Below are 12944 nucleotides of genomic sequence, written 5' to 3' on the forward strand. Positions count from 1 at the left end.
TAATTTCTAAGCCGACTATGAAAATAATAGAAGATTAATCTAATAAAGATACATATCCATGTATCTCACGAAAATATTCAAATTCTTCGTGTACTTTAATAGTAAATAACTCTTCTGTTATAGTCTATATTTCGATACCTAAGTCATGGTAAATAATATTGCAGTCAGCAAAATCATTTTGGTAGTTGTATTAATTGTATGGCAACTATGTTAATAACGGGAATTCATAATTTGAGACATTCAACTGTTTCACTTTATATCATTCGTTTAATTTTATGTAATTTTTTAAAAGTTCTATAGTGATAAAAAAAAATAAAACTATTTAAATACATGTAAATAAAACTTTAAAATAATTAACTTACAATAAAGCGATAGTACTTAATTATATATGACTATTTTTTCAATATTGTATTTGAGAATTTTTAGGGTTAGGAGAATTGAAAGGTCTGGTTACTTGTTATTGGGATTGGGATGTTACCTGGTTTTTTTAGTGCCTTATAGTTACACTTTGATTAATTTAGTACAGTCTTTTAGATAAATCTAATTAAATTTTCATATATATATATATATATATATTATTTTTAAAATATTTTTATATTCTTAACAAATAAGATACACCTAACTATCTTTTCAATGTTGTTTTCATATTTTCTTGATCGTAAGTCCAATTATAATTTTATTGGTACAGAGAGTTGGATTTGTAACCATGTTATTATGTGTTATATAATGTAATGCTTTAATTTTTTTATTAAATATAAATTATATATTAATATAGTATAATATATAGATAAAGGTAATTTTTTTATTTAAATTTGGTAAATTAATTTCAAGAAAGAACGTGATCTTTTTATTTTTAAAAATGTATTTTTGAATGTATAAATAAACTTTCACTGTACTCGAATTTTATAGATTAGACAATTTAAGCTCATATTTTTAAAAATCTTTTTAAAATTTTAGTTAAAGTTAACCAGAAAAAAATATCGTGAAAAAATGACATTTCATCTATAAGTTAAAGTAAGCCATTTATATTTTAGGATTTATAATATATATTAAAAAAATATTTTATAAATTATAAAATTATAAAAATTTTAATTATAAATTTTACATTTAATAAAAATAGATTTTTTTATATTTTTATTAGAAATAAATTATAATAATTTTTAAATTAATTTGTGCCACACAAATTTACAATTTTCCATTAATTTTAACATAATTATTAAATATGGTTATACCTCGGAAAAACATTTACAATAATAATATGGATCAAATAAGTCTAAAATCAATGATTGCATTTTCTTATCAATTAATTTCCTGCTTTAATTTCAACAATCTACATTATTATTACAATGACAAAAGAAACTGTATTTTCAAATACATATTTAATAACTGCAATATATTACTATCACTAAACTAATTTCAAAGCCTTAAGAATATTTTGAATTATATTTTTTTATCAATTATTTTTACAACAAATAGTTATATTGAAGAAATATTGTGAACACAAACATTGATGATGATGATGGTTAAAGTCCACTGAGACCAAACTTTGGTCTATTGGACCTAAAGAAACGAATTATTTAGTTTGATTTAAGATTTTATTCCTATGCTCAAAAAGCTTGGAGAGAAGCCTTCCGAGCTCACTGTAATTTTGACATCGTAAAAGGCTAGGAAGGTAAGTATTGCAACAAAGATTTTGAACTAAGATCTAATGTGGTTGTACGTGGGGAACTCTAAGAGGAAGTGATTTTCATCCTCGATGTTCATATTCTCACAGAGATGGCAGAACCTTTCCATCCATGGTGTTTTAGGAACTGTCCAACGACCCGTTTCACTATGGAGCTCATGAGAGTTCGTTCTAATCTTGGCTATATTAACTTTCTTCTTTGAGCTAGTTAAAACAGAGATACTTCTGATCTTCTAGGGTGGGGTTGATGACCTCCTTATAATATCTTAATTTTCTTTTAGCTGCTAAATCTTTCTCACACCACATTTTTTCTTTGAACTTAGAAGTAACAATCTTTTTAATGTTATTAATGTTTTGCAATGCAACATTCTCATCGATCTCCCAATGGTTTAACCAGGCCCTGGTGTCTTTATACCACCCTCGTTTGAGCCTAAGGTGGTTTTGGCTGGAATTTAAAGCTAGTTTAGGAAGTCTATGGTCTCTTATGTTATTGAGTTTGTGCTTGTACAACAGAAGCCTAGTCATAGCTAGGCTCTCTATAGGGGAAAGACCCACTTCTATAAGGAGAATAAGATAAGGTGTGTTGCTTTTCATTTTGAGGTTATACGTTATAAAACGCTTCTGGATTTGCTCAATCTTTCTCCAAGATTCTCTTAAGATGCTACAACCCCAAACCTCACATCCATATAAGATAACCGGAATGACTAAAATTTCAAAAAAAAACTTCTTTCACACAACTGTGTAACATTAAATCACACAAAAACACAAAATATATATATTTTACTATAATTTCAACATCTATTAATAACATTAATTGTTTCATCACAAAAACAATAATATTTTCAAATACATGTTTAATAATCTTTTAAAGCAATCTCTCACTATAAAAAAAACTGAACTTCAAAATATTACAAATATTTTGAATTACATTTTCTTAACCATTAATTTTACAACAAATAGTTGTATTCAAAAAATATTATAAACACGACAACATAATAATATATTGAGTTATATTTTGTTTTATCTATAATGATTATCTTATGAATTAAGGCTCAAATTATTTCATCTTAGCTTGATATGAAATGATGTCACACAGATTTCAGTACTTTCTTCGAAGATAATTTGGATATCTCAGTTATTTTATCTCATCTGCGGCAAATGCTCTTAAGCCTTTTTTAAGCCCGTTTTAATAGGATATAATTTGAATATTTTATTAAAATATATAGTTTATTTATATATAAGAATATTCAAAAATAATTATCATATATAAAATATATAAATATTTAATTAATGTATTATTATTAATAATATATATTTAAAATAAAATATATAATATAGTTTAAATATTAAAATTTTAACTTAAATTTTTTTTAAAAATATTAATTATTATAATCAAATACTTATTATATAAATAATTAAATAACATAATTTTTTAGACATGTTTTCTGCGATAATCACATCAAAATTCATTTCTCGAGGGAATTAGTAAATGTGGTTTCATTTGATGTGGTTCATCCTTCGGACAAGATGAAGAATCAGACCTTGGCAACAAATTAAATAGAGAGATGGAGCATTCCAAAGGCTAGAAAGAAACAACTACTTTGGTCATGATTATAATTGACTCAAGGATGAAAATAAGGATGAAAATCACTTCCTCTTAGAGTGCCCCGCGTACAACCACATTAGAGCTCGGTTTCATAATCTTTGTTGCAATACTGACCTTCCTAGCCTTTTACCATGTCAAAATTATAGTGAGCTCGGGAGGCTTCTCTCCAAGCTTTTCAACCGTAGAAATAAAATCTCAAATCAAACTAAATATTTGGTTTCTTTAGGTCTGATAGACCAAAGTTTGGTCTCAGTAGACGTTAACCACCACCACCACCACCATCGCCATCATCATAATCATCATCATCTACATCTGACTCGACCAAAAGATAAGGAAAAATTAGATTTTTAATTAATTAATTAGTTAATTTGTTAGATTTATCTATTTTATTTAAATCTATATGTAATTAAATATATCTGGTTTTAGTTAATTAAAATTTTGCGAAGTAAAAACATTAAAGCTAATAAATAATTTATTATTTTCTTAATTTAATTACATATAAACTCATAATACTATAAGAAATATTATAGTAGCATCCAATATTAACTAATATGTTAATTTGATTACAAAGTTTATTTATATGTAACCAATTAAATATTATTGTTACAGCTAAACAAATTCATATTAATACTAACATGTGAAGTATTAAGATAAAAATATAAATATTTATTAAATAATTAATTAATCAGTTAATTTGTTTATTTATTTTCATTTAACTACATATAAACCTATAATATTATAAACTAAAATATTAAATAAATAAATACCTTTAATATTATAAAATAAAATATTAAATAAATAAATACCTATAATATTATAAAATAAAATATTAAATAAATAAATAATTAGTTAATATAATTAGTACGTGATATTATTTATATGTGACCAAATATATATTATCCTCTTTAACAACCAAATAAAATGTTAATAATGAAATGACATGACCTAAATTTACCTAAATTTAGGAACAAAATTTTCGTCAATCCCGGAGAACAATCTACCTAAACAATAAACTAGGTGTAGGACATTAACAACAAAAGAGCCTTTTGAATCATATTTTCCAACATCTTTTATAGTAAGCACTTCTCTTAGGTCTGGTGGATGCAACGGTTATTTCATCTCATCCACGGTAGCAAATGCTTCCGACCAAACTCAAGAAACTCCTTAACAAATATTTTCACTCATTTGAATACATGTTAAAATATGAGTAACAATTATTGAAATTTGAGTAACAATTACTGTAATTAAGTAGATTGTAGTTTGTGTACACATTTTAAGAATTTCTTCACTCAGGGGAATACTTGTTAAAAAATACTCATCGTTTATTGAAATACTGTAATTGTCAATTAATTAAGTAGATTGTATTTTGTGCACACTTTTTTTAATGATTTTTTCTTGAAAATTAAATATCATTCAAATTTGATTTTTAGAATTAATACACTTTCCAAAGTACACAACAAATTATATATCTTTAGAATTAATACACTTTCCAAAGTACACAACAAATTATATTTTTTTGACTTATTATATCTTTAAAAATACGCGCAATAAATATGGCTGATTCAAAATTTTTTTAAATATATGTAGTTTATTCTTTACAACTTTATAACAATTATATTTCATATTAAGTTCATAGAGTGTTTATTTTGGAATAGGGTTTTTACAATTTTAAATTAATTATCAATCATTATTAATGGATGGTAGAGATTTAATGTTCATTAAATATCTTAGAATATTTTTACTAGTAGTCATAAATAAAATATTGAAATTTATCTTAAAAATAGATATGTCATAGATAAAATATTGAAATTTATCTCAAAATTAGGTATGTCCTTTCTAGTTTTAATTAAATTGATTAATTCAAAAAAATGTCATATGAACATGAGTTATGGTTTTTTGGGCATGTAAAAATGTAGAAATAGTAAGTCACCATATTGGTCATGGGATAAGAATAAAGTCTATTTACAAATTAAGAATCTCCATGGTTAAGAATATTGTTACATGTTTTTTAAAATGTATATATATTTAACTCATATATTATTATTATTATTTAAAATAAAGTTATAATTTAGTTAATTTTTATAATAATAAAAAAAAATCTTAGTATGTGAGATATATCATGAGGTGAGTATTTTGATGTCTATTGACTCTTATCAACCATTAATAATATTATTTTAAGTATATATTATGTGTAAAATTATGTCAAAGTTTTCATTTTATGATTTAAGGTTTAATTGCACATTAAACATGGAATGATATTGGGTGATCTTAGTAAGGGTATAAAAATCCAATTAATTAAGTAGTATTTGTTAATTTTATTTTTAATTTTAAATTAAAAAATTGAATTTTATATTATTTTAATTTTACTTAATTAATTTTTAAAATTTGACATAGTTTTATTTAATATTATTTCTTCTGATGTTTATGGTTGCAATAATGACAAGGAAAACATAATCGTACATAACATTGGTAACAAATGAAAGTGAAATTTGTTAAAGAGGATTGAACATTGTAGGTGCATGTTGGCTTGGCTTTTCATTGAAAAAATTTAACCATGTAATACAAAATAAAAATAATAAAGCTCTTTATTTCATGAAAGGACTCAGTTTATCTGAGATTGTTTCAATGCATCCTCACTAGCCTTGCAGCAAATTGGTATGTGAGCGAGACAACTCATTCCCATGACATATTTGAATCCTTAGCTCGATCATTGCCCACTTTTTTCTAGCTCCCAGTACGTCATGACATGGGGTTGGAATTATTGACCCATTTTCGCCAAACAACTTCCACCCACATCTTAGACCATATTCATGAATGGAGAAAATTTCATAGTTTATGTAAGGTCTATGTCACACTAACCCTTCTTCTGGATTCCTTTCTGAAATATCTTTTGCCCACAATTACAAAAGATGTAGTGACAATTCTGCCACAAACAGAGGAAGAGGCCATTAGAAAATCTCGACAGTTTGAGCTTATCTATACTTAGTCACGATACCTTTACTTTGTACTCCCTGATGCTCCTCACTTGCAATATTTTGGACAAGATAAACCTGGAGCATTAAATGTTGCAAATGGTTTGATTGGGAACTTTTCCCAAACAAACCGACAGTACTTTCCACTACCCTGGAATCATGTGCGGTCTACAACCTCACTTCCAATCGTTTGGTAGGCAACCCAAACCCTCAGTTCCATCTAACCTTGGGTTCTATCCCAATTAACTTGTGCCTCCTTAAAACCCTACACGTTAATATTTCCATTTATATACATCTATATATATGCCCAAAAATCACTCAATTAGCCTTTTCTCTCTACATTAGTTGATTGCCTTCCGGGTGGGTCCCACTAGACACATCATCCCGCTTACCCTCTCCCGACGATTCCCAAACTGTACACTTGGTTATTCGTCAGGCTCTTTACACCGGGCTTACAAGGACAGTGATTCCCTCGCACCTCCTCCTAATAGGCACAAACATGTCCATAGATCACTATTGTCACAGGTTCACATTATCCCGACACATCGTCTTTTGTGATGACTCTTTATTCTGTTGGGAACAAAACGTCAGGTTGACCTGGTTGTGGGTCCTCCCTCCACCAATGAGAGATTTTTCAGGCTTGCATGGATGACCACGTATTCGACCCTTGTCATCGCATTCGGTCCCTTTCGGCGCATACCAAAAGCATCCTTTACCTCCCGTCAGGTTTCACTTATCAGGCTTGCGTGGATGGTGGGGCCATATAGTCCCTTCTCTCATTGGTCTGTTGCGATAGCTCTCGACTTCCACTACAACTTATGCCACTTCATCTCGCTTCCTTTACCCTTAAGCCTCCTTTTCGACTCCCCTTATTTTTTTGGGTCATGTCATTGGGTTGACTTGGCTAGTGAGACCCTTCTCCACCAACCGGATATGTGCGTACTACCGTGTGGTATGACTATTATCATAATGTTGGTTTCCTCCTGATGCTTTTCCATTAAATCCCACTTTATGCCTTTGTGGTGAACTTCGTCGGGTTGACTCAAAAAGTGGGCTACTCCCCGACCAATAGCGTCATGACAATGGTGTGGGCCCAGCTACATACCCCTTTTGCATTATCCCACCAAGATTTTCCTGGCGTTTTCCATTGCACCTTCATTCCATTCTTTCGGGCTAGACGTCTAGGCTTATGTGGGTTGTGGGTCAACCCTCCAGCCAATAGCAACATCGTTAGGCACACATCATCTTGTCGCATCTTGTCCCGTCATTCTTGTGCTTTAATCTTGGTTCTCCCTTGCTTGCGCCTTTAGAGATGTTCTAGGGAGAAACCTTTGGGTTCTATCTCCAGGCCATGTCAACACTCTTATGACCAATCGCGTGAGGCGAAAGTTGGTTGTGACAATGGAAGGTATCCATGGCTAGTGGTTGATCTATGAATGGATAAGGTTGCCTGATATTTTCTTATAAGTACAAAGCTTGATCCTTCTGTACCGCAACAAGTTTTCCTTCTCATTCTCTATCATGGCTTGGCTAAGGGTATTTGGGCCTACCTCATGCGACATCTCAGATGGGGATCTCAGCGACTGCCCCAAGTACAAGCTCTACTACTGCATAGACTTCCTCGAGTCACTCTTCTCGACCATGGTTCTATGTAAGGGGTCTGGAAGACTTCCAGATCCACATCAAGGATTCATGTTGATGTCATTGGTTTATTAAGGTGTTCCATGGTGTTACCCCTCCTGATCTTGGTCGAATCCAACCCCAAGGAGTTCTTGACCCGCCTACATTCCCTGTTTTTGGACAGGGAATCCCACGCATGTCAGCGTAGGTGCTCCTGCAACACTTACCTACCACGGGCTTGGTTTGAGATCCTAATAGGTATCCACCTCGCTTGCCACACATTGTCAGTACCAGAATCAATGTTGATCCTATAAGCATCTCTATGGAGCTATGCAGAACCTTTTGGTGCCTCACCGAAGACACTAGGATTCCAACGAAAGAGATCTAGCATGTTGAGAATGCAAGGTTGAAGACCATTTAGGTAAAGATAGTGGGCTCATCTGGCTCCAAGGGAAACAACCCTTAACATTAATGCAATTTTTTGTATGTGGAAAAACATCTTGTAACTTAAGTAATAATATGTTATAAGCAAATGCAGACCCTGCCAAGTAGAGGACCTACATGTAACCCTTTCATATCAATAAAAAATGCCTCTGAGCCTACAATTTTCAAGCTTCTTTCCAAGCTCGTATGACTATTTCTACGACCTATATCTATTATTTTATGTTATTTATTTATGTGTTGCTTTCAATACAATTAAGCTTTTCATTTAAAATAAGGTTCAGCTTAGAAATATAACATAATCCTTATTCTCATGTGGTTGTGTACATAGTTTATACATTAAATATTTTGTGTTCAACATCATTAAGCTTAATCACACAACATTTTATTTCCAGCTTTAGAAGCTCATCGTTACATATTTCATTATGAGTTTCATCCATTTCAAAGAAGTGACACACACACACAGATATGTTAGACATGTCCATCAGTGACATCTCCCCACAGAGGGGTAACCACATGTTCAAGCATTAACAACACAAATGCAGTCCCAAAAATCTAGAACCATTACAATCAGAAATGCATCATACATTCATCAACATATAAACAAGTATAAGTAGATACTTATCTTTGAACTTGTAGGGCAAGTGAGTCTAGGAAAAGGACTCTCCACCCAACCATAGACAATTGCATCCACACATACTTGTAGCTATCACTTCTGAGGTAGGTTGCAAATTATAGGTGGGGTGTTTGCTTAAGGGATTAAAACACCAACTTCCAGTTGAAACAAGGACTCCAGAGGAACTTTTTCCTCAATTCCACCAGCTGAGTGGCGCTTATTTTTTCAACACAGGGAGTCTAGAGGTACTCTTCCTCACCCCCAAGTGCACTCATAGTGATTCATCTTGATCCAAAAATGGATCCTGGATAAGCCTCTAAATCTTCAAGTCTTCAAAATTTCCTAAAAGGTCAAAACCATCGCAAAAGGAGAAGTTTTAGACTTATCAAATTACACTATCGGGACCCAAAAATATGAATAAATGGTAGAAATGAGGCCTATTTGAGGCTTGAACGGTGAGTGAACAGAAGTCGTTAGATCTGGCCGATCAACGATCCAGATCCAATCGGCAATTGCAATCGGCAGTGGCTATCAGAGGATATCGGGGCACAACCTATGGTTATTGTGATCGCGACATCGCAATCGGTGATTGCAATGAAGCGATATCGCAAGCAGCGACCATAACAGAGCTCTACCCTAGCCCGGGGCATGAGCGATTTGCGATAGCAACAAGTCGCATCGCAATATCGCATCGGTGCATTACAGCGGAGCAGGGATATGTTATATATATATATATATATATATATATATATATATATATATATATATATATATATATATATATGCAATGCGATTGGCCGGACCCGACGACAATATGAACCAGGTTTAATATATTTTGAAATCCGCGGAAAGGCATTTTTTTATGTATGTTCTATATTTCGCTATTAAAAGAAATACAAAGGGGAAGCGCGATGCGATGAAGTCCAGACCCAAAGGGGTTTTGGAATGAAAACGAATAATATTTGAAATCCGTCATAAGCCATTTTTGCGGTGTTTTCACAGTTTTAATGAAATTTTAAATTACAAAGGGAAACCTTGGAACAAGGCATTGGCGACTTGCAATAGCAATTATGGGCGGACCCGATTATGAAAATTTGAAGTCCGGGAACAGTGTTTTCTATGGATTTTCCCTTTGTTAGTGTATTTTCCCTGTGTAAGTCGGGAATGCCAAAATTTGGGGATTTCAAGCGCCAATGACCCATTCCATTATGGAATAGGTGGCATCCATCCTTGAGGGTGTTTAGCAATGATTGCTAACGCTCAGAGAAGGGATTTGAGCGGACCAAAGCGGGAAGACAGAGAGGTCGAAAGGGAAAACAAACAGACAACGTCGATTTGGCTTAAAAGCCATGAATGTCAAAGACAGAGGGGGCTGAGTTGTTGTTGGTTGTTGTTATTGATTATTGAGGGTTTGCTGCTGAAGGTGAAGCCAAAGCAGGAAGCTAAGGCAAAAGAGGTAGCGCAGAAGAAAAAGGCAGCCAAGGGAATCACTTGGAAACCAAGTGAAAAGCCAAGAGGGCTTTGAACTGATAGAGGGCATAAAGAAGCCAGAGCTGAAGAGCCAGAGAGCCAAAGCCAGAGCCCAAGAGCTAGAGTTAGAGCCAAGAGCAAGTACCAAGAGCCAAGAGCCAAGAGCCAGAGGGAATAACACAGTGTCTGAACCCACTGTTTTTGTGTAAAACAACAGGATTTAAGCCAAGAGCTTGTAAAAATGACTTATACCATAATCCCAGAGAGCCTAGTTGAATTAACTAGAGCTCATGGAGATGTAGCCCAAGAGTTGTGGGTGAACTCCAAATTAATATTGTTGTTCATGTGTCTACTTTATTGCTGCATTACCTCTGCTACTTTATTTACTGTTATGTATATTTGTATATCAGTTTGAGCACATCAACTTACAGCATAACAACAGAATTTAAAGCATATAATCAGCTTAAAACAAACATAAGCATACACTATATTGTCAAGCATTTTTAATTCCGCACTGGATTATCATTAAGACTTGGGAAAATTTTAAAGCTTTGGAAGTGGGAGAGGTTCTTGTAAATTAGACAAGAAGCCTAAGTGCCCCATTTTCAGATCACATCCCCTCCTAGGGAGTCCAGAATCCAGTTTAACAATATTTTAGTAACCACAGTTCTTCAATCAAGTCTTCCTTTGATAATGCTTCAGGATGGCCTCTTCCCAAGTTATTACAAGGCTCTAAAGTCTATTATCTCAACCTACATCCTCCATGGAACCGAAGTTGTTACAGGGCTCCAAATATTCTATCCCCACCCACAGCCTCTAGGGACCCAAGTTGTTACAGGGCTCGAGAGACCTCTGTCTCAACCTACAGCCTCGAGGGACCCAAGCTGTTACATGGCTCCAAGGATACTATCTCAACCCGCCTCTGGGGACCCCAATTTGTTACAGGGATCTAGAGACTAGCAGCTCAACCCACAACCTCCATGAACCATAAAACCAATCCCCTTCTCTTCTCTTCTCTTCTCTGCTCTTTAGATTTTCCTGCTCATTTTCTCTCACTGGATGCTCAAACTCCTTTACCTTCTCTATGTTTTCCTCTTGCATGCCTTCTAATGCTTCTAGCCTTATCTTGGGAAATATTGTCCCTCTTGATGTATTTTTCCTTGATTTGTGTTTTTTTGTGTCCTTGTGACATGCAATGCGCAGACCCTCTACTGGACTTTGTGTCCTCTTTTCTTGCTGTTGTTTCTTAAGAAACATGGGCTTGCATACTTTCTCTTACAACCTATTTAATTCAAGAAATAGTCTCTTAAATTTCTGCACCAACTAGTTTTTAATGGTTGTCCTAAAATTTGGGTTTCTTAATTCTCTACACAAGAAACCACAATATCCCAAGCAAGCCATCCTCCCCATCTCTGGAATCTATGTCCCTTTGTCTCAGTCCCTTCTTTTTCAATTTCATGCATAGCAAAATATTTTTACAATGCTTTTTAAGAGATAACCATGGGTGGGGTTGTCACAGTCCCCTCCCCTTTAAGGGAACACTATCCTCAGTTTTCATCTACCCATATGCAACACCAAAAACAAAACACAACACATATTGTTTAATGGAGCTTTATACACACAACTCTATATGGTATTTACAATCATATACACACTTGCTTTAACCAGCAAATAAGAAGGGATAACTACCTTTCATGGCATCAGTCATTTCCCACATGGCCTCCTCTATCCCAAAGTGCTTCTCCTACACCTTGACTTGCTCTATGGATCAATTCTGGAGCATGAGACTCCTCCGGTCTAGAATGCACATTGGCTCTAGCTAGAACTCTCCCTCTAGTTCCACCTATAGCACAGACCAATTAATCACACGATTAGAATATTGTACATATATTTTAAGTAAATAAACATGGAAAACATCATGAACTCTAATGGAAGGATTAGAATATTGTACATATATTTTAAGTAAATAAACATGGAAAACATCATGAACTCTAATGGAAGGATGTATAGGCAGCCTATATGCCACTGGTCCAATGAAGATAAAGAAACTAAAAGACTAAAACATTATAATACATCCCATACTCATTATGTGGTAATCCCAAAGTGCATGAGAGGTAGAAAGTTGAGAAAACTCTTGATCAAACACCAAATAAAGGCACAACCATATCAAAGTGAAATACAACAGTATTCATTACATCAACCATAAGCATAGTGTCTACAAGTTTGCCGATCTATGAAGACACCAAGCTAATTGTAGACAAGGACATCAAGTTGAAATGGCAAGAGGTCAATGATGCATTTGCAGGAACATTTGGGGAAGACCTCGAAGACCACCAAGTCTATGTGAAAATTCACAAGTCCAGCTTGTACCGAATTGCATGCAGGTATCCCGTGTTCCCATACACGAACATGATACATTGGATCTTCTCGCACATTGATCCTAAGATGATGACATTGAGCAGTGCCAGCAAGATGGAGATTTCTACCTTCAGGGCATAGGATTATGAAAAGATGTATCATATATAGAAGCCAGTG

The sequence above is a fragment of the Pinus tabuliformis genome, chromosome 9 (genome assembly GCF_031772625.1).
Source record: "Pinus tabuliformis cultivar Carrire ecotype Pingquan chromosome 9, CPIR1, whole genome shotgun sequence".
In the NCBI taxonomy this organism is placed as follows: Eukaryota; Viridiplantae; Streptophyta; class Pinopsida; order Pinales; family Pinaceae; genus Pinus; species Pinus tabuliformis.